Source organism: Rhopalosiphum padi, chromosome 3, assembly GCF_020882245.1.
Source record: "Rhopalosiphum padi isolate XX-2018 chromosome 3, ASM2088224v1, whole genome shotgun sequence".
NCBI classification, from domain to species: Eukaryota; Metazoa; Arthropoda; class Insecta; order Hemiptera; family Aphididae; genus Rhopalosiphum; species Rhopalosiphum padi.
This window is the reverse complement of record NC_083599.1, coordinates 42460032-42484599: the sequence shown is the minus strand read 5'-3', so window position 1 is coordinate 42484599 and position 24568 is coordinate 42460032. Positions and strand designations below refer to the sequence as shown.

General features: G+C 24.3%; 2 long non-coding RNA genes across 29 annotated transcripts in view; one reads left to right on the top strand and one right to left on the bottom strand.

Moving 5' to 3' along the window:
• LOC132926935 (uncharacterized) overlaps positions 1 to 24568 on the bottom strand; it is a 405462-nt gene that overhangs the window by 365477 nt on the left and 15417 nt on the right. The window lies entirely within an intron of this gene.
• On the top strand, positions 894 to 23943 carry LOC132927693 (uncharacterized). Of its 16 annotated transcripts, none has more exons than XR_009661797.1 (20): positions 894 to 958; positions 2313 to 2445; positions 3169 to 3299; positions 4653 to 4807; positions 5507 to 5637; positions 7173 to 7327; positions 8027 to 8157; positions 10060 to 10214; positions 10914 to 11044; positions 12213 to 12367; positions 13067 to 13197; positions 14733 to 14887; positions 15587 to 15717; positions 16887 to 17041; positions 17739 to 17869; positions 19222 to 19376; positions 20076 to 20206; positions 21560 to 21714; positions 22414 to 22544; positions 23714 to 23943. It is a non-coding gene; the product is annotated as an uncharacterized LOC132927693 (long non-coding RNA). The 16 variants fall into 16 exon arrangements; XR_009661792.1 differs by having other exon boundaries at positions 2313 to 2467; positions 10060 to 10192; XR_009661793.1 differs by having other exon boundaries at positions 2313 to 2467; positions 12213 to 12345.

Genomic DNA, 24568 nt, shown 5'->3' with positions numbered 1-24568 from the left:
TGCTGAGACATTTATTAACATTTTTGGAATTTGGGAAAGTTTTCAACATCTTACATTGAACATGGACATGAAGATTCTGATAATAATAATGATTTTATGCAATGTACTTGTAATGAATATAAAATGTAATTGATAGTAAATTAATAGTAGTGTAACAATTGAAATTTGTTAAAAATATGAATATAGTATTGGTAATCAAATTGAGCTTTTCATTTTCATTCTTAAAAAATGCCTCAGCTTTAAAAATCTTTTTATTATTATTACGTTTTTTTCATAATTAGATTTCCTTAAACCATAATCCAAAGTATTGTAATTTAAATCGTCTAGTTTTAATAGATGTTTTATGGTACTTTTATTCAATAATGATTCGATATTATTATGTTCAAATCAGTATTTATTTTTGAGGTATGGTTATGTCAAAGTATATTAAAAAACAGCAATTTTAAGTTATTGTACAAGTGTATTCTTTATAAACACTTATTTTACATTCAAATCCAACAAAACATTCTACTAGATATGTACGATCTTTTTTGTCTTATCAAAATTATTATATCTTATCATCTGCTATAATGTTTATATTCCATATCTATTTGCAGTTTTACATTCATATTACTATTTAAGTTTCAACTGCAAACTGCTTTCAAAAATGTTGTAATAAGAATGAAGTTTGTGTGTTAGTTTTTGTTTGACTATTTCCATTTCTGAATTGCTCAGTTGTATTCCCGTACTAGTTGTAATATAAAGATTTTCATTTATTTATGGCATGTATTATAGACAATTTATCCTCCAACCATTATACATATTTAACCAACTACATTTTTTCAGATGATTGTAAGGCAGATCACTTGATGCATGCTTGAGACTGGAATTCACATTCCTACCACTTGGGAAAAGTATCAACATGCTACATTGAACAACGGACTAGAAGATTCTGATAATAATAATGGTTTTATGCAATGTACGTGTAATGAATATAGAATGTAATTGATAGTCAATTAATAGTAGTATAACATAAAATTAGTGTCAAAAATGCTGATCATTATATTAAGAAAACAATTCTTATTTACCATTATTAACATTCATATATTTCATTGAAGCTGACACTGCATAAACACTATAAAACATAGTTTCTCATAATAATTTATACAAATATTACAAATTCATATTTTGAACTGCTTATAAAACACTCAATTCTCATGTTAGTTTCTTAAAACCTTGACTACTAGATTGTGAAAAAAATTCTTATTTACCATTATTAACATTCATATATTTCATTGAAGCTGATATATCATAAACACTATAAAACATGGTTTTAAATAATAATTTCTACAGAAATTACAAATTTATATTTTTTAACTGCTTATAAAACTCTCAATTCTCATATTAGTTTCTTAAAACCTTGACTACTAGATTGTAAAAATGATTCTAATTTACCATTATTAACATTCATGTATTCATTTAAGCTGACACTGCATAAACACTATGAAGCATGCTTTTACATAATAATTTATACAAATATTATAAATTCATATTTTGAAACTGCTTATAAAACACTCAATTCTCATGTTAGTGTCCTTAAAACCTTGACAACTAGATTGTGAAAACAATTCTTATTTACCATTATTAACATTCATATATTTCATTGAAGCTGATATATCATAAACACTATAAAACCTAGTTTCTCATAATAATTTATACAAATATTACAAATTCATATTTTGAACTGCTTATAAAACACTCAATTCTCATGTTAGTTTCTTAAAAACCTTGACTACTAGATTGTGAAAACAATTCTTATTTACCATTATTAACATTCATGTATTTCATTTAAGCTGACTCTGCATAAACACTATAAAGCATGCTTTACATAATTATTTATACAAATATTACAAATTTATATTTTGAACTGCTTATAAAACACTCAATACTCATGTTAGTGTCTTAAAAACCTTGACTACTAGATTGTGAAAACAATTCTTATTTACCATTATTAACATTCATATATTTCATTGAAGCTGATATATCATAAACACTATAAAACTGGTTTTACATAATAATTTATACAAATATTACAAATTCATATTTTTAACTGCTTATAAAACACTCAATTCTCATGTTAGTGTCTTAAAACCTTGACTACTAGATTGTAAAAATGATTCTAATTTACCATTATTAACATTCATGTATTTCATTTAAGCTAACACTGCATAAACACTCTGGTAGATTTTTATTATCTTTTATTAGTCATCAATCATCATTATTATAATTTCTCCAACCATTATACATATTTATATGACTATTTTTTTTTTTAGATGGCAGTATATTAGTAGATCACTCAAGGCATGCTGAGACATTTATTAACATTTTTGGAATTTGGGAAAGTTTCAACATCTTACATTGAACATGGACATGAAGATTCTGATAATAATAATGATTTTATGCAATGTACTTGTAATGAATATAAAATGTAATTGATAGTAAATTAATAGTAGTGTAACAATTGAAATTTGTTAAAAATATGAATATAGTATTGGTAATCAAATTGAGCTTTTCATTTTCATTCTTAAAAAATGCCTCAGCTTTAAAAATCTTTTTATTATTATTACGTTTATTTTCATAATTAGGTTTTCCTTAAACCATAATCCAAAGTATTGAATTTAAATCGTCTTAGTTTTATAGATGTTTTATGGTACTTTTATTCAATAATGATTCGATATTATTATGTTCAAATCAGTATTATTTTTTGAGGTATGGTTATGTCAAAGTCTATTAAAAAAACAGCAATTTTAAGTTATTGTACAAGTGTATTCTTTATAAACACTTATTTTACATTCAAATCCAACAAAACATTCTACTAGATATGTAACGATCTTTTTTGTCTTATCAAAATTATTATATCTTATCATCTGCTATATTGTTTATATTCCATATCTATTGCAGTTTTACATTCATATTACTATTTAAGTTTCAACTGCAAACTGCTTTTCAAAATGTTGTAATAAGAATGAAGTTTGTGTGTTAGTTTTTGTTTGACTATTTCCATTTCTGAATTGCTCAGTGTATTCCCGTACTAGTTGTAATATAAAGATTTCATTTTAATTATGGCATGTATTATAGACAATTTATCCTCCAACCATTATACATATTTAACCAACTACATTTTTTCAGATGATTGTAAGGCAGATCACTTGATGCATGCTGAGACTGGAATTCACATTCCTACCACTTGGGAAAGTATCAACATCCTACATTGAACAACGGACTAGAAGATTCTGATAATAATAATGGTTTTATGCAATGTACGTGTAATGAATATAGAATGTAAATTGATAGTCAATTAATAGTAGTATAACATAAAATTAGTGTCAAAAAATGCTGATCATTATATTAAGAAAACAATTCTTATTTACCATTATTAACATTCATATATTTCATTGAAGCTGACACTGCATAAACACTATAAAACATAGTTTCTCATAATAATTTATACAAATATTACAAATTCATATTTGAACTGCTTATAAAACACTCAATTCTCATGTTAGTTTCTTAAAACCTTGACTACTAGATTGTGAAAAAAATTCTTATTTACCATTATTAACATTCATATATTTCATTGAAGCTGATATATCATAAACACTATAAAACATGGTTTTAAATAATAATTTCTACAGAAATTACAAATTTATATTTTTAACTGCTTATAAAACTCTCAATTCTCATATTAGTTTCTTAAAACCTTGACTACTAGATTGTAAAAATGATTCTAATTTACCATTATTAACATTCATGTATTTCATTTAAGCTGACACTGCATAAACACTATGAAGCATGCTTTTACATAATAATTTATACAAATATTATAAATTCATATTTTGAACTGCTTATAAAACACTCAATTCTCATGTTAGTGTCTTAAAACCTTGACAACTAGATTGTGAAAACAATTCTTATTTACCATTATTAACATTCATATATTTCATTGAAGCTGATATATCATAAACACTATAAAACCTAGTTTCTCATAATAATTTATACAAATATTACAAATTCATATTTTGAACTGCTTATAAAACACTCAATTCTCATGTTAGTTTCTTAAAACCTTGACTACTAGATTGTGAAAACAATTCTTATTTACCATTATTAACATTCATGTATTTCATTTAAGCTGACTCTGCATAAACACTATGAAGCATGCTTTTACATAATTATTTATACAAATATTACAAATTTATATTTTGAACTGCTTATAAAACACTCAATTCTCATGTTAGTGTCTTAAAACCTTGACTACTAGATTGTGAAAACAATTCTTATTTACCATTATTAACATTCATATATTTCATTGAAGCTGATATATCATAAACACTATAAAACATGGTTTTACATAATAATTTATACAAATATTACAAATTCATATTTTTAACTGCTTATAAAACACTCAATTCTCATGTTAGTGTCTTAAAACCTTGACTACTAGATTGTAAAAATGATTCTAATTTACCATTATTAACATTCATGTATTTCATTTAAGCTAACACTGCATAAACACTCTGGTAGATTTTTATTATCTTTTATTAGTCATCAATCATCATTATTATAATTTCTCCAACCATTATACATATTTATATGACTATTTTTTTTTTTAGATGGCAGTATATTAGTAGATCACTCAAGGCATGCTGAGACATTTATTAACATTTTTGGAATTTGGGAAAGTTTCAACATCTTACATTGAACATGGACATGAAGATTCTGATAATAATAATGATTTTATGCAATGTACTTGTAATGAATATAAAATGTAATTGATAGTAAATTAATAGTAGTGTAACAATTGAAATTTGTTAAAAATATGAATATAGTATTGGTAATCAAATTGAGCTTTTCATTTTCATTCTTAAAAAATGCCTCAGCTTTAAAAATCTTTTTATTATTATTACGTTTATTTCATAATTAGGTTTTCCTTAAACCATAATCCAAAGTATTGTAATTTAAATCGTCTAGTTTTAATAGATGTTTTATGGTACTTTTATTCAATAATGATTCGATATTATTATGTTCAAATCAGTATTATTTTTGAGGTATGGTTATGTCAAAGTCTATTAAAAAACAGCAATTTTAAGTTATTGTACAAGTGTATTCTTTATAAACACTTATTTTACATTCAAATCCAACAAAACATTCTACTAGATATGTACGATCTTTTTTGTCTTATCAAAATTATTATATCTTATCATCTGCTATATGTTTATATTCCATATCTATTTGCAGTTTTACATTCATATTACTATTTAAGTTTCAACTGCAAACTGCTTTCAAAAATGTTGTAATAAGAATGAAGTTTGTGTGTTAGTTTTTGTTTGACTATTTCCATTTCTGAATTGCTCAGTGTATTCCCGTACTAGTTGTAATATAAAGATTTTCATTTTAATTATGGCATGTATTATAGACAATTTATCCTCCAACCATTATACATATTTAACCAACTACATTTTTTCAGATGATTGTAAGGCAGATCACTTGATGCATGCTGAGACTGGAATTCACATTCCTACCACTTGGGAAAGTATCAACATCCTACATTGAACAACGGACTTGAAGATTCTGATAATAATAATGGTTTTATGCAATGTACGTGTAATGAATATAGAATGTAATTGATAGTCAATTAATAGTAGTATAACATAAAATTAGTGTCAAAAAATGCTGATCATTATATTAAGAAAACAATTCTTATTTACCATTATTAACATTCATATATTTCATTGAAGCTGACACTGCATAAACACTATAAAACATAGTTTCTCATAATAATTTATACAAATATTATAAATTCATATTTTGAACTGCTTATAAAACACTCAATTCTCATGTTAGTGTCTTAAAACCTTGACTACTAGATTGTGAAAATGATTCTTATTTACCATTATTAACATTCATATATTTCATTGAAGCTGGTATATCATAAACACTATAAAACATGGTTTTAAATAATAATTTCTACAGAAATTACAAATTTATATTTTTAACTGCTTATAAAACTCTCAATTCTCATGTTAGTTTCTTAAAACCTTGACTACTAGATTGTGAAAAAAATTCTTATTTACCATTATTAACATTCATATATTTCATTGAAGATGATATATCATAAACACTATAAAACATGGTTTTAAATAATAATTTCTACAGAAATTACAAATTTATATTTTTAACTGCTTATAAAACTCTCAATTCTCATATTAGTTTCTTAAAACCTTGACTACTAGATTGTAAAAATGATAATAATTTACTATTATTAACATTCATGTATTTCATTTAAGCTGACACTGCATAAACACTATGAAGCATGCTTTTACATAATAATTTATACAAATATTATAAATTCATATTTTGAACTGCTTATAAAACACTCAATTCTCATGTTAGTGTCTTAAAACCTTGACAACTAGATTGTGAAAACAATTCTTATTTACCATTATTAACATTCATATATTTCATTGAAGCTGATATATCATAAACACTATAAAACCTAGTTTCTCATAATAATTTATACAAATATTACAAATTCATATTTTGAACTGCTTATAAAACACTCAATTCTCATGTTAGTTTCTTAAAACCTTGACTACTAGATTGTGAAAACAATTCTTATTTACCATTATTAACATTCATGTATTTCATTTAAGCTGACTCTGCATAAACACTATGAAGCATGCTTTTACATAATTATTTATACAAATATTACAAATTTATATTTTGAACTGCTTATAAAACACTCAATTCTCATGTTAGTGTCTTAAAACCTTGACTACTAGATTGTGAAAACAATTCTTATTTACCATTATTAACATTCATATATTTCATTGAAGCTGATATATCATAAACACTATAAAACATGGTTTTACATAATAATTTATACAAATATTACAAATTCATATTTTTAACTGCTTATAAAACACTCAATTCTCATGTTAGTGTCTTAAAACCTTGACTACTAGATTGTAAAAATGATTCTAATTTACCATTATTAACATTCATGTATTTCATTTAAGCTAACACTGCATAAACACTCTGGTAGATTTTTATTATCTTTTATTAGTCATCAATCATCATTATTATAATTTCTCCAACCATTATACATATTTATATGACTATTTTTTTTTTAGATGGCAGTATATTAGTAGATCACTCAAGGCATGCTGAGACATTTATTAACATTTTTGGAATTTGGGAAAGTTTCAACATCTTACATTGAACATGGACATGAAGATTCTGATAATAATAATGATTTTATGCAATGTACTTGTAATGAATATAAAATGTAATTGATAGTAAATTAATAGTAGTGTAACAATTGAAATTTGTTAAAAATATGAATATAGTATTGGTAATCAAATTGAGCTTTTCATTTTCATTCTTAAAATATGCCTCAGCTTTAAAAATCTTTTTATTATTATTACGTTTATTTCATAATAAGGTTTTCCTTAAACCATAATCCAAAGTATTGTAATTTAAATCGTCTAGTTTTAATAGATGTTTTACGGTACTTTTATTCAATAATGATTCGATATTATTATGTTCAAATCAGTAATATTTTTGAGGTATGGTTATGTCAAAGTCTATTAAAAAACAGCAATTTTAAGTTATTGTACAAGTGTATTCTTTATAAACACTTATTTTACATTCAAATCCAACAAAACATTCTACTAGATATGTACGATCTTTTTTGTCTTATCAAAATTATTATATCTTATCATCTGCTATATGTTTATATTCCATATCTATTTGCAGTTTTACATTCGTATTACTATTTAAGTTTCAACTGCAAACTGCTTTCAAAAATGTTGTAATAAGAATGAAGTTTGTGTGTTAGTTTTTGTTTGACTATTTCCATTTCTGAATTGCTCAGTGTATTCCCGTACTAGTTGTAATATAAAGATTTTCATTTTAATTATGGCATGTATTATAGACAATTTATCCTCCAACCATTATACATATTTAACCAACTACATTTTTTCAGATGATTGTAAGGCAGATCACTTGATGCATGCTGAGACTGGAATTCACATTCCTACCACTTGGGAAAGTATCAACACCCTACATTGAACAACGGACTAGAAGATTCTGATAATAATAATGGTTTTATGCAATGTACGTGTAATGAATATAGAATGTAATTGATAGTCAATTAATAGTAGTATAACATAAAATTAGTGTCAAAAAATGCTGATCATTATATTAAGAAAACAATTCTTATTTACCATTATTAACATTCATATATTTCATTGAAGCTGACACTGCATAAACACTATAAAACATAGTTTCTCATAATAATTTATACAAATATTACAAATTCATATTTTGAACTGCTTATAAAACACTCAATTCTCATGTTAGTTTCTTAAAACCTTGACTACTAGATTGTGAAAAAAATTCTTATTTACCATTATTAACATTCATATATTTCATTGAAGCTAATATATCATAAACACTATAAAACATGGTTTTAAATAATAATTTCTACAGAAATTACAAATTTATATTTTTAACTGCTTATAAAACTCTCAATTCTCATATTAGTTTCTTAAAACCTTGACTACTAGATTGTAAAAATGATTCTAATTTACCATTATTAACATTCATGTATTTCATTTAAGCTGACACTGCATAAACACTATGAAGCATGCTTTTACATAATAATTTATACAAATATTATAAATTCATATTTTGAACTGCTTATAAAACACTCAATTCTCATGTTAGTGTCTTAAAACCTTGACAACTAGATTGTGAAAACAATTCTTATTTACCATTATTAACATTCATATATTTCATTGAAGCTGACACTGCATAAACACTATAAAACATAGTTTCTCATAATAATTTATACAAATATTACAAATTCATATTTTGAACTGCTTATAAAACACTCAATTCTCATGTTAGTTTCTTAAAACCTTGACTACTAGATTGTGAAAAAAATTCTTATTTACCATTATTAACATTCATATATTTCATTGAAGCTGATATATCATAAACACTATAAAACATGGTTTTAAATAATAATTTCTACAGAAATTACAAATTTATATTTTTAACTGCTTATAAAACTCTCAATTCTCATATTAGTTTCTTAAAACCTTGACTACTAGATTGTAAAAATGATTCTAATTTACCATTATTAACATTCATGTATTTCATTTAAGCTGACACTGCATAAACACTATGAAGCATGCTTTTACATAATAATTTATACAAATATTATAAATTCATATTTTGAACTGCTTATAAAACACTCAATTCTCATGTTAGTGTCTTAAAACCTTGACAACTAGATTGTGAAAACAATTCTTATTTACCATTATTAACATTCATATATTTCATTGAAGCTGATATATCATAAACACTATAAAACCTAGTTTCTCATAATAATTTATACAAATATTACAAATTCATATTTTGAACTGCTTATAAAACACTCAATTCTCATGTTAGTTTCTTAAAACCTTGACTACTAGATTGTGAAAACAATTCTTATTTACCATTATTAACATTCATGTATTTCATTTAAGCTGACTCTGCATAAACACTATGAAGCATGCTTTTACATAATTATTTATACAAATATTACAAATTTATATTTTGAACTGCTTATAAAACACTCAATTCTCATGTTAGTGTCTTAAAACCTTGACTACTAGATTGTGAAAACAATTCTTATTTACCATTATTAACATTCATATATTTCATTGAAGCTGATATATCATAAACACTATAAAACATGGTTTTACATAATAATTTATACAAATATTACAAATTCATATTTTTAACTGCTTATAAAACACTCAATTCTCATGTTAGTGTCTTAAAACCTTGACTACTAGATTGTAAAAATGATTCTAATTTACCATTATTAACATTCATGTATTTCATTTAAGCTAACACTGCATAAACACTCTGGTAGATTTTTATTATCTTTTATTAGTCATCAATCATCATTATTATAATTTCTCCAACCATTATACATATTTATATGACTATTTTTTTTTTTAGATGGCAGTATATTAGTAGATCACTCAAGGCATGCTGAGACATTTATTAACATTTTTGGAATTTGGGAAAGTTTCAACATCTTACATTGAACATGGACATGAAGATTCTGATAATAATAATGATTTTATGCAATGTACTTGTAATGAATATAAAATGTAATTGATAGTAAATTAATAGTAGTGTAACAATTGAAATTTGTTAAAAATATGAATATAGTGTTGGTAATCAAATTGAGCTTTTCATTTTCATTCTTAAAAAATGCCTCAGCTTTAAAAATCTTTTTATTATTATTACGTTTATTTCATAATTAGGTTTTCCTTAAACCATAATCCAAAGTATTGTAATTTAAATCGTCTAGTTTTAATAGATGTTTTATGGTACTTTTATTCAATAATGATTCGATATTATTATGTTCAAATCAGTATTATTTTTGAGGTATGGTTATGTCAAAGTCTATTAAAAAACAGCAATTTTAAGTTATTGTACAAGTGTATTCTTTATAAACACTTATTTTACATTCAAATCCAACAAAACATTCTACTAGATATGTACGATCTTTTTTGTCTTATCAAAATTATTATATCTTATCATCTGCTATATGTTTATATTCCATATCTATTTGCAGTTTTACATTCATATTACTATTTAAGTTTCAACTGCAAACTGCTTTCAAAAATGTTGTAATAAGAATGAAGTTTGTGTGTTAGTTTTTGTTTGACTATTTCCATTTCTGAATTGCTCAGTGTATTCCCGTACTAGTTGTAATATAAAGATTTTCATTTTAATTATGGCATGTATTATAGACAATTTATCCTCCAACCATTATACATATTTAACCAACTACATTTTTTCAGATGATTGTAAGGCAGATCACTTGATGCATGCTGAGACTGGAATTCACATTCCTACCACTTGGGAAAGTATCAACATCCTACATTGAACAACGGACTTGAAGATTCTGATAATAATAATGGTTTTATGCAATGTACGTGTAATGAATATAGAATGTAATTGATAGTCAATTAATAGTAGTATAACATAAAATTAGTGTCAAAAAATGCTGATCATTATATTAAGAAAACAATTCTTATTTACCATTATTAACATTCATATATTTCATTGAAGCTGACACTGCATAAACACTATAAAACATAGTTTCTCATAATAATTTATACAAATATTATAAATTCATATTTTGAACTGCTTATAAAACACTCAATTCTCATGTTAGTGTCTTAAAACCTTGACTACTAGATTGTGAAAATGATTCTTATTTACCATTATTAACATTCATATATTTCATTGAAGCTGGTATATCATAAACACTATAAAACATGGTTTTAAATAATAATTTCTACAGAAATTACAAATTTATATTTTTAACTGCTTATAAAACTCTCAATTCTCATGTTAGTTTCTTAAAACCTTGACTACTAGATTGTAAAAATGATTCTAATTTACCATTATTAACATTCATGTATTTCATTTAAGCTGACACTGCATAAACACTATGAAGCATGCTTTTACATAATAATTTATACAAATATTACAAATTCATATTTTGAACTGCTTATAAAACACTCAATTCTCATGTTAGTGTCTTAAAACCTTGACTACTAGATTGTGAAAACAATTCTTATTTACCATTATTAACATTCATATATTTTATTGAAGCTGATATATCATAAACACTACAAAACATGGTTTTACATAATAATTTATACAAATAATAAAAATTCATATTTTTAACTGCTTATAAAACTCTCAATTCTCATGTTAGTTTCTTAAAACCTTGACTACTAGATTGTAAAAATGATTCTAATTTACCATTATTAACATTCATATATTTCATTGAAGCTGATATATCATAAACACTACAAAACATGGTTTTACATAATAATTTATACAAATATTACAAATTCATATTTTGAACTGCTTATAAAACACTCAATTCTCATGTTAGTGTCTTAAAACCTTGACTACTAGATTGTAAAAATGATTCTAATTTACCATTATTAACATTCATGTATTTCATTTAAGCTAACACTGCATAAACACTCTGGTAGATTTTTATTATCTTTTATTAGTCATCAATCATCATTATTATAATTTCTCCAATCATTATACTTATTTATATGACTATTTTTTTTTAGATGGCAGTATAATAGTAGATCACTCAAGGCATGCTGAAACATTTATTAACATTTTTGGAATTTGGGAAAGTTTCAACATCTTACATTGAACATGGACATGAAGTTTCTGATAATAATAATGATTTTATGCAATGTACTTGTAATGAATATAAAATGTAATTGATAGTAAATTAATAGTAGTGTAACAATTGAAATTTGTTAAAAATATGAATATAGTATTGGTAATCAAATTGAGCTTTTCATTTTCATTCTTAAAAAATGCCTCAGATTTAAAAATCTTTTTATTATTATTACGTTTATTTCATAATTAGGTTTTCCTTAAACCATAATCCAAAGTATTGTAATTTAAATCGTCTAGTTTTAATAGATGTTTTATGGTACTTTTATTCAATAATGATTCGATATTATTATGTTCAAATCAGTATTATTTTTGAGGTATGGTTATGTCAAAGTCTATTAAAAAACAGCAATTTTAAGTTATTGTACAAGTGTATTCTTTATAAACACTTATTTTACATTCAAATCCAACAAAACATTCTACTAGATATGTACGATCTTTTTTGTCTTATCAAAATTATTATATCTTATCATCTGCTATATGTTTATATTCCATATCTATTTGCAGTTTTACATTCGTATTACTATTTAAGTTTCAACTGCAAACTGCTTTCAAAAATGTTGTAATAAGAATGAAGTTTGTGTGTTAGTTTTTGTTTGACTATTTCCATTTCTGAATTGCTCAGTGTATTCCCGTACTAGTTGTAATATAAAGATTTTCATTTTAATTATGGCATGTATTAGTGACAATTTATCCTCCAACCATTATACATATTTAACCAACTACATTTTTTCAGATGGTTGTAAGGCAGATCACTTGATGCATGCTGAGACTGGAATTCACATTCCTACCACTTGGGAAAGTATCAACATCCTACATTGAACAACGGACTTGAAGATTCTGATAATAATAATGGTTTTATGCAATGTACGTGTAATGAATATAGAATGTAATTGATAGTCAATTAATAGTAGTATAACATAAAATTAGTGTCAAAAAACGCTGATCATTATATTAAGAAAACAATACTTATTTACCATTATTAACATTCATATATTTAACTGAAGCTGACACTGCATAAACACTATAAAACCTAGTTTCTCATAATAATTTATACAAATATTACAAATTGATATTTTGAACTGCTTATAAAACACTAAATTCTCATGTTAGTGACTTAAAACCTTGACTACTAGATTGTGAAAACAAATCTTATTTACCATTATTAACATTCATATATTTCATTGAAGCTGACACTGCATAAACACTATAAAACATAGTTTCTCATAATAATTTATACAAATATTACAAATTCATATTTTGAACTGCTTATAAAACACTCAATTCTCATGTTAGTTTCTTAAAACCTTGACTACTAGATTGTGAAAAAAATTCTTATTTACCATTATTAACATTCATATATTTCATTGAAGATGATATATCATAAACACTATAAAACATGGTTTTAAATAATAATTTCTACAGAAATTACAAATTTATATTTTTAACTGCTTATAAAACTCTCAATTCTCATATTAGTTTCTTAAAACCTTGACTACTAGATTGTAAAAATGATAATAATTTACTATTATTAACATTCATGTATTTCATTTAAGCTGACACTGCATAAACACTATGAAGCATGCTTTTACATAATAATTTATACAAATATTATAAATTCATATTTTGAACTGCTTATAAAACACTCAATTCTCATGTTAGTGTCTTAAAACCTTGACAACTAGATTGTGAAAACAATTCTTATTTACCATTATTAACATTCATATATTTCATTGAAGCTGATATATCATAAACACTATAAAACCTAGTTTCTCATAATAATTTATACAAATATTACAAATTCATATTTTGAACTGCTTATAAAACACTCAATTCTCATGTTAGTTTCTTAAAACCTTGACTACTAGATTGTGAAAACAATTCTTATTTACCATTATTAACATTCATGTATTTCATTTAAGCTGACTCTGCATAAACACTATGAAGCATGCTTTTACATAATTATTTATACAAATATTACAAATTTATATTTTGAACTGCTTATAAAACACTCAATTCTCATGTTAGTGTCTTAAAACCTTGACTACTAGATTGTGAAAACAATTCTTATTTACCATTATTAACATTCATATATTTCATTGAAGCTGATATATCATAAACACTATAAAACATGGTTTTACATAATAATTTATACAAATATTACAAATTCATATTTTTAACTGCTTATAAAACACTCAATTCTCATGTTAGTGTCTTAAAACCTTGACTACTAGATTGTAAAAATGATTCTAATTTACCATTATTAACATTCATGTATTTCATTTAAGCTAACACTGCATAAACACTCTGGTAGATTTTTATTATCTTTTATTAGTCATCAATCATCATTATTATAATTTCTCCAACCATTATACATATTTATATGACTATTTTTTTTTTAGATGGCAGTATATTAGTAGATCACTCAAGGCATGCTGAGACATTTATTAACATTTTTGGAATTTGGGAAAGTTTCAACATCTTACATTGAACATGGACATGAAGATTCTGATAATAATAATGATTTTATGCAATGTACTTGTAATGAATATAAAATGTAATTGATAGTAAATTAATAGTAGTGTAACAATTGAAATTTGTTAAAAATATGAATATAGTATTGGTAATCAAATTGAGCTTTTCATTTTCATTCTTAAAATATGCCTCAGCTTTAAAAATCTTTTTATTATTATTACGTTTATTTCATAATAAGGTTTTCCTTAAACCATAATCCAAAGTATTGTAATTTAAATCGTCTAGTTTTAATAGATGTTTTACGGTACTTTTATTCAATAATGATTCGATATTATTATGTTCAAATCAGTAATATTTTTGAGGTATGGTTATGTCAAAGTCTATTAAAAAACAGCAATTTTAAGTTATTGTACAAGTGTATTCTTTATAAACACTTATTTTACATTCAAATCCAACAAAACATTCTACTAGATATGTACGATCTTTTTTGTCTTATCAAAATTATTATATCTTATCATCTGCTATATGTTTATATTCCATATCTATTTGCAGTTTTACATTCGTATTACTATTTAAGTTTCAACTGCAAACTGCTTTCAAAAATGTTGTAATAAGAATGAAGTTTGTGTGTTAGTTTTTGTTTGACTATTTCCATTTCTGAATTGCTCAGTGTATTCCCGTACTAGTTGTAATATAAAGATTTTCATTTTAATTATGGCATGTATTATAGACAATTTATCCTCCAACCATTATACATATTTAACCAACTACATTTTTTCAGATGATTGTAAGGCAGATCACTTGATGCATGCTGAGACTGGAATTCACATTCCTACCACTTGGGAAAGTATCAACACCCTACATTGAACAACGGACTAGAAGATTCTGATAATAATAATGGTTTTATGCAATGTACGTGTAATGAATATAGAATGTAATTGATAGTCAATTAATAGTAGTATAACATAAAATTAGTGTCAAAAAATGCTGATCATTATATTAAGAAAACAATTCTTATTTACCATTATTAACATTCATATATTTCATTGAAGCTGACACTGCATAAACACTATAAAACATAGTTTCTCATAATAATTTATACAAATATTACAAATTCATATTTTGAACTGCTTATAAAACACTCAATTCTCATGTTAGTTTCTTAAAACCTTGACTACTAGATTGTGAAAAAAATTCTTATTTACCATTATTAACATTCATATATTTCATTGAAGCTAATATATCATAAACACTATAAAACATGGTTTTAAATAATAATTTCTACAGAAATTACAAATTTATATTTTTAACTGCTTATAAAACTCTCAATTCTCATATTAGTTTCTTAAAACCTTGACTACTAGATTGTAAAAATGATTCTAATTTACCATTATTAACATTCATGTATTTCATTTAAGCTGACACTGCATAAACACTATGAAGCATGCTTTTACATAATAATTTATACAAATATTATAAATTCATATTTTGAACTGCTTATAAAACACTCAATTCTCATGTTAGTGTCTTAAAACCTTGACAACTAGATTGTGAAAACAATTCTTATTTACCATTATTAACATTCATATATTTCATTGAAGCTGATATATCATAAACACTATAAAACCTAGTTTCTCATAATAATTTATACAAATATTACAAATTCATATTTTGAACTGCTTATAAAACACTCAATTCTCATGTTAGTTTCTTAAAACCTTGACTACTAGATTGTGAAAACAATTCTTATTTACCATTATTAACATTCATGTATTTCATTTAAGCTGACTCTGCATAAACACTATGAAGCATGCTTTTACATAATAATTTATACAAATATTACAAATTCATATTTTTAACTGCTTATAAAACACTCAATTCTCATGTTAGTGTCTTAAAACCTTGACTACTAGATTGTAAAAATGATTCTAATTTACCATTATTAACATTCATGTATTTCATTTAAGCTAACACTGCATAAACACTGTGGTAGATTTTTATTATCTTTTATTAGTCATCAATCATCATTATTATAATTTCTCCAACCATTATACATATTTATATGACTATTTTTTTTTTAGATGGCAGTATATTAGTAGATCACTCAAGGCATGCTGAGACATTTATTAACATTTTTGGAATTTGGGAAAGTTTCAACATCTTACATTGAACATGGACATGAAGATTCTGATAATAATAATGATTTTATGCAATGTACTTGTAATGAATATAAAATGTAATTGATAGTAAATTAATAGTAGTGTAACAATTGAAATTTGTTAAAAATATGAATATAGTATTGGTAATCAAATTGAGCTTTTCATTTTCATTCTTAAAAAATGCCTCAGCTTTAAAAATCTTTTTATTATTATTACGTTTTTTTCATAATTAGATTTCCTTAAACCATAATCCAAAGTATTGTAATTTAAATCGTCTAGTTTTAATAGATGTTTTATGGTACTTTTATTCAATAATGATTCGATATTATTATGTTCAAATCAGTATTATTTTTGAGGTATGGTTATGTCAAAGTATATTAAAAAACAGCAATTTTAAGTTATTGTACAAGTGTATTCTTTATAAACACTTATTTTACATTCAAATCCAACAAAACATTCTACTAGATATGTACGATCTTTTTTGTCTTATCAAAATTATTATATCTTATCATCTGCTATATGTTTATATTCCATATCTATTTGCAGTTTTACATTCATATTACTATTTAAGTTTCAACTGCAAACTGCTTTCAAAAATGTTGTAATAAGAATGAAGTTTGTGTGTTAGTTTTTGTTTGACTATTTCCATTTCTGAATTGCTCAGTGTATTCCCGTACTAGTTGTAATATAAAGATTTTCATTTATTTATGGCATGTATTATAGACAATTTATCCTCCAACCATTATACATATTTAACCAACTACATTTTTTCAGATGATTGTAAGGCAGATCACTTGATGCATGCTGAGACTGGAATTCACATTCCTACCACTTGGGAAAGTATCAACATGCTACATTGAACAACGGACTAGAAGATTCTGATAATAATAATGGTTTTATGCAATGTACGTGTAATGAATATAGAATGTAATTGATAGTCAATTAATAGTAGTATAACATAAAATTAGTGTCAAAAAATGCTGATCATTATATTAAGAAAACAATTCTTATTTACCATTATTAACATTCATATATTTCATTGAAGCTGACACTGCATAAACACTATAAAACATAGTTTCTCATAATAATTTATACAAATATTACAAATTCATATTTTGAACTGCTTATAAAACACTCAATTCTCATGTTAGTTTCTTAAAACCTTGACTACTAGATTGTGAAAAAAATTCTTATTTACCATTATTAACATTCATATATTTCATTGAAGCTGATATATCATAAACACTATAAAACATGGTTTTAAATAATAATTTCTACAGAAATTACAAATTTATATTTTTAACTGCTTATAAAACTCTCAATTCTCATATTAGTTTCTTAAAACCTTGACTACTAGATTGTAAAAATGATTCTAATTTACCATTATTAACATTCATGTATTTCATTTAAGCTGACACTGCATAAACACTATGAAGCATGCTTTTACATAATAATTTATACAAATATTATAAATTCATATTTTGAACTGCTTATAAAACACTCAATTCTCATGTTAGTGTCTTAAAACCTTGACAACTAGATTGTGAAAACAATTCTTATTTACCATTATTAACATTCATATATTTCATTGAAGCTGATATATCATAAACACTATAAAACCTAGTTTCTCATAATAATTTATACAAATATTACAAATTCATATTTTGAACTGCTTATAAAACACTCAATTCTCATGTTAGTTTCTTAAAACCTTGACTACTAGATTGTGAAAACAATTCTTATTTACCATTATTAACATTCATGTATTTCATTTAAGCTGACTCTGCATAAACACTATAAAGCATGCTTTTACATAATTATTTATACAAATATTACAAATTTATATTTTGAACTGCTTATAAAACACTCAATTCTCATGTTAGTGTCTTAAAACCTTGACTACTAGATTGTGAAAACAATTCTTATTTACCATTATTAACATTCATATATTTCATTGAAGCTGATATATCATAAACACTATAAAACATGGTTTTACATAATAATTTATACAAATATTACAAATTCATATTTTTAACTGCTTATAAAACACTCAATTCTCATGTTAGTGTCTTAAAACCTTGACTACTAGATTGTAAAAATGATTCTAATTTACCATTATTAACATTCATGTATTTCATTTAAGCTAACACTGCATAAACACTCTGGTAGATTTTTATTATCTTTTATTAGTCATCAATCATCATTATTATAATTTCTCCAACCATTATACATATTTATATGACTATTTTTTTTTTAGATGGCAGTATATTAGTAGATCACTCAAGGCATGCTGAGACATTTATTAACATTTTTGGAATTTGGGAAAGTTTCAACATCTTACATTGAACATGGACATGAAGATTCTGATAATAATAATGATTTTATGCAATGTACTTGTAATGAATATAAAATGTAATTGATAGTAAATTAATAGTAGTGTAACAATTGAAATTTGTTAAAAATATGAATATAGTATTGGTAATCAAATTGAGCTTTTCATTTTCATTCTTAAAAAATGCCTCAGCTTTAAAAATCTTTTTATTATTATTACGTTTATTTCATAATTAGGTTTTCCTTAAACCATAATCCAAAGTATTGTAATTTAAATCGTCTAGTTTTAATAGATGTTTTATGGTACTTTTATTCAATAATGATTCGATATTATTATGTTCAAATCAGTATTATTTTTGAGGTATGGTTATGTCAAAGTCTATTAAAAAACAGCAATTTTAAGTTATTGTACAAGTGTATTCTTTATAAACACTTATTTTACATTCAAATCCAACAAAACATTCTACTAGATATGTACGATCTTTTTTGTCTTATCAAAATTATTATATCTTATCATCTGCTATATGTTTATATTCCATATCTATTTGCAGTTTTACATTCATATTACTATTTAAGTTTCAACTGCAAACTGCTTTCAAAAATGTTGTAATAAGAATGAAGTTTGTGTGTTAGTTTTTGTTTGACTATTTCCATTTCTGAATTGCTCAGTGTATTCCCGTACTAGTTGTAATATAAAGATTTTCATTTTAATTATGGCATGTATTATAGACAATTTATCCTCCAACCATTATACATATTTAACCAACTACATTTTTTCAGATGATTGTAAGGCAGATCACTTGATGCATGCTGAGACTGGAATTCACATTCCTACCACTTGGGAAAGTATCAACATCCTACATTGAACAACGGACTAGAAGATTCTGATAATAATAATGGTTTTATGCAATGTACGTGTAATGAATATAGAATGTAATTGATAGTCAATTAATAGTAGTATAACATAAAATTAGTGTCAAAAAATGCTGATCATTATATTAAGAAAACAATTCTTATTTACCATTATTAACATTCATATATTTCATTGAAGCTGACACTGCATAAACACTATAAAACATAGTTTCTCATAATAATTTATACAAATATTACAAATTCATATTTTGAACTGCTTATAAAACACTCAATTCTCATGTTAGTTTCTTAAAACCTTGACTACTAGATTGTGAAAAAAATTCTTATTTACCATTATTAACATTCATATATTTCATTGAAGCTGATATATCATAAACACTATAAAACATGGTTTTAAATAATAATTTCTACAGAAATTACAAATTTATATTTTTAACTGCTTATAAAACTCTCAATTCTCATATTAGTTTCTTAAAACCTTGACTACTAGATTGTAAAAATGATTCTAATTTACCATTATTAACATTCATGTATTTCATTTAAGCTGACACTGCATAAACACTATGAAGCATGCTTTTACATAATAATTTATACAAATATTATAAATTCATATTTTGAACTGCTTATAAAACACTCAATTCTCATGTTAGTGTCTTAAAACCTTGACAACTAGATTGTGAAAACAATTCTTATTTACCATTATTAACATTCATATATTTCATTGAAGCTGATATATCATAAACACTATAAAACCTAGTTTCTCATAATAATTTATACAAATATTACAAATTCATATTTTGAACTGCTTATAAAACACTCAATTCTCATGTTAGTTTCTTAAAACCTTGACTACTAGATTGTGAAAACAATTCTTATTTACCATTATTAACATTCATGTATTTCATTTAAGCTGACTCTGCATAAACACTATGAAGCATGCTTTTACATAATTATTTATACAAATATTACAAATTTATATTTTGAACTGCTTATAAAACACTCAATTCTCATGTTAGTGTCTTAAAACCTTGACTACTAGATTGTGAAAACAATTCTTATTTACCATTATTAACATTCATATATTTCATTGAAGCTGATATATCATAAACACTATAAAACATGGTTTTACATAATAATTTATACAAATATTACAAATTCATATTTTTAACTGCTTATAAAACACTCAATTCTCATGTTAGTGTCTTAAAACCTTGACTACTAGATTGTAAAAATGATTCTAATTTACCATTATTAACATTCATGTATTTCATTTAAGCTAACACTGCATAAACACTCTGGTAGATTTTTATTATCTTTTATTAGTCATCAATCATCATTATTATAATTTCTCCAACCATTATACATATTTATATGACTATTTTTTTTTTTAGATGGCAGTATATTAGTAGATCACTCAAGGCATGCTGAGACATTTATTAACATTTTTGGAATTTGGGAAAGTTTCAACATCTTACATTGAACATGGACATGAAGATTCTGATAATAATAATGATTTTATGCAATGTACTTGTAATGAATATAAAATGTAATTGATAGTAAATTAATAGTAGTGTAACAATTGAAATTTGTTAAAAATATGAATATAGTATTGGTAATCAAATTGAGCTTTTCATTTTCATTCTTAAAAAATGCCTCAGCTTTAAAAATCTTTTTATTATTATTACGTTTATTTCATAATTAGGTTTTCCTTAAACCATAATCCAAAGTATTGTAATTTAAATCGTCTAGTTTTAATAGATGTTTTATGGTACTTTTATTCAATAATGATTCGATATTATTATGTTCAAATCAGTATTATTTTTGAGGTATGGTTATGTCAAAGTCTATTAAAAAACAGCAATTTTAAGTTATTGTACAAGTGTATTCTTTATAAACACTTATTTTACATTCAAATCCAACAAAACATTCTACTAGATATGTACGATCTTTTTTGTCTTATCAAAATTATTATATCTTATCATCTGCTATATGTTTATATTCCATATCTATTTGCAGTTTTACATTCATATTACTATTTAAGTTTCAACTGCAAACTGCTTTCAAAAATGTTGTAATAAGAATGAAGTTTGTGTGTTAGTTTTTGTTTGACTATTTCCATTTCTGAATTGCTCAGTGTATTCCCGTACTAGTTGTAATATAAAGATTTTCATTTTAATTATGGCATGTATTATAGACAATTTATCCTCCAACCATTATACATATTTAACCAACTACATTTTTTCAGATGATTGTAAGGCAGATCACTTGATGCATGCTGAGACTGGAATTCACATTCCTACCACTTGGGAAAGTATCAACATGCTACATTGAACAACGGACTTGAAGATTCTGATAATAATAATGGTTTTATGCAATGTACGTGTAATGAATATAGAATGTAATTGATAGTCAATTAATAGTAGTATAACATAAAATTAGTGTCAAAAAATGCTGATCATTATATTAAGAAAACAATTCTTATTTACCATTATTAACATTCATATATTTCATTGAAGCTGACACTGCATAAACACTATAAAACATAGTTTCTCATAATAATTTATACAAATATTATAAATTCATATTTTGAACTGCTTATAAAACACTCAATTCTCATGTTAGTGTCTTAAAACCTTGACTACTAGATTGTGAAAATGATTCTTATTTACCATTATTAACATTCATATATTTCATTGAAGCTGGTATATCATAAACACTATAAAACATGGTTTTAAATAATAATTTCTACAGAAATTACAAATTTATATTTTTAACTGCTTATAAAACTCTCAATTCTCATGTTAGTTTCTTAAAACCTTGACTACTAGATTGTAAAAATGATTCTAATTTACCATTATTAACATTCATGTATTTCATTTAAGCTGACACTGCATAAACACTATGAAGCATGCTTTTACATAATAATTTATACAAATATTACAAATTCATATTTTGAACTGCTTATAAAACACTCAATTCTCATGTTAGTGTCTTAAAACCTTGACTACTAGATTGTGAAAACAATTCTTATTTACCATTATTAACATTCATATATTTCATTGAAGCTGATATATCATAAACACTATAAAACATGGTTTTACATAATAATTTATACAAATATTACAAATTCATATTTTTAACTGCTTATAAAACACTCAATTCTCATGTTAGTGTCTTAAAACCTTGACTACTAGATTGTAAAAATGATTCTAATTTACCATTATTAACATTCATATATTACATTGAAGCTGATATATCATAAACACTACAAAACATGGTTTTACATAATAATTTATACAAATATTACAAATTCATATTTTGAACTACTTATAAAAAACTCAATTCTCATGTTAGTGTCTTAAAACCTTGACTACTAGAAGGTGAAAATGATTCTTATTTACCATTATTAACATTCATATATTTCATTTAAGCTAACACTGCATAAACACTCTGGTAGATTTTTATTATCTTTTATTGGTCATCAATCATCATTATTATAATTTCTCCAACCATTAAAGATATTTATATGACTATTTTTTTTTTAGATGGCAGTATAATATTAGATCACTGAAGGCATGCTGAGACATTTATTAACAATTTTGGAATTTGGGAAAGTTTCAACATCTTACATTGAACATGGACATGAAGATTCTGATAATAATAATGATTTTATGCAATGTACTTGTTATGAATATAAAATGTAATTGATAGTAAATTAATAGTAGTGTAACAATTGAAATTTGTTAAAAATATGAATATAGTATTGGTAATCAAATTGAGCTTTTCATTTTCATTCTTAAAATATGCCTCAGCTTTAAAAATCTTTTTATTATTATTACGTTTATTTCATAATAAGGTTTTCCTTAAACCATAATCCAAAGTATTGTAATTTAAATCGTCTAGTTTTAATAGATGTTTTACGGTACTTTTATTCAATAATGATTCGATATTATTATGTTCAAATCAGTAATATTTTTGAGGTATGGTTTTGTCAAAGTCTATTAAAAAACAGCAATTTTAAGTTATTGTACAAGTGTATTCTTTATAAACACTTATTTTACATTCAAATCCAACAAAACATTCTACTAGATATGTACGATCTTTTTTGTCTTATCAAAATTATTATATCTTATCATCTGCTATATGTTTATATTCCATATCTATTTACAGTTTTACATTCGTATTACTATTTAAGTTTCAACTGCAAACTGCTTTCAAAAATGTTGTAATAAGAATGAAGTTTGTGTGTTAGTTTTTGTTTGACTATTTCCATTTCTGAATTGCTCAGTGTATTCCCGTACTAGTTGTAATATAAAGATTTTCATTTTAATTATGGCATGTATTAGTGACAATTTATCCTCCAACCATTATACATATTTAACCAACTACATTTTTTCAGA